The sequence below is a fragment of the Papaver somniferum genome, chromosome 1 (assembly GCF_003573695.1).
Source record: "Papaver somniferum cultivar HN1 chromosome 1, ASM357369v1, whole genome shotgun sequence".
Classification (NCBI taxonomy): Eukaryota; Viridiplantae; Streptophyta; class Magnoliopsida; order Ranunculales; family Papaveraceae; genus Papaver; species Papaver somniferum.
Genome location: NC_039358.1, coordinates 180,901,388 through 180,901,898, shown reverse-complemented (window position 1 = coordinate 180,901,898; position 511 = coordinate 180,901,388).

The following is a 511-nucleotide window of genomic DNA, read 5'->3' as shown; positions in this document are numbered from 1 at the left end:
AGTTTAAGTTAAAGTGAAAAGCCAAAAATTAAAATGAAAAACCAAACAACTTTTAATTTTCTACTAACAATTCAATTTCAATCTCCTTTCTCAAAATCTACATAAACCCTGATTTTTTTTGTTAATCATACTTAAAATTGATTGATTATCATTGTTCTTCTAATATTCTGACAAATTGAACAATTATATATAAACCCTAATTCTTACTTTTTTTCCCAAAACAAAATAAATTCTAACTCTTAATTTTCTTTAAAATAGTTTTTTATTAATCATGATTACGTTAAAATTGATGTATATTCTAATTGTTCTCTTAAAAGAACTCCACAACAACATCAATCGAAATGGAGTAAGATTTTGTTCTTTTTTTATGACCATTCTCCTAGAACTCCCTAAACATAATCCATAAAACAAAAAACAAAAATTTCTAAGATGATTTATTTTTCCTTCTCAATCATGATTATATTATGATTGATTTATCTTACAAAAACTTAATCAGACAATTAGTTTTTTT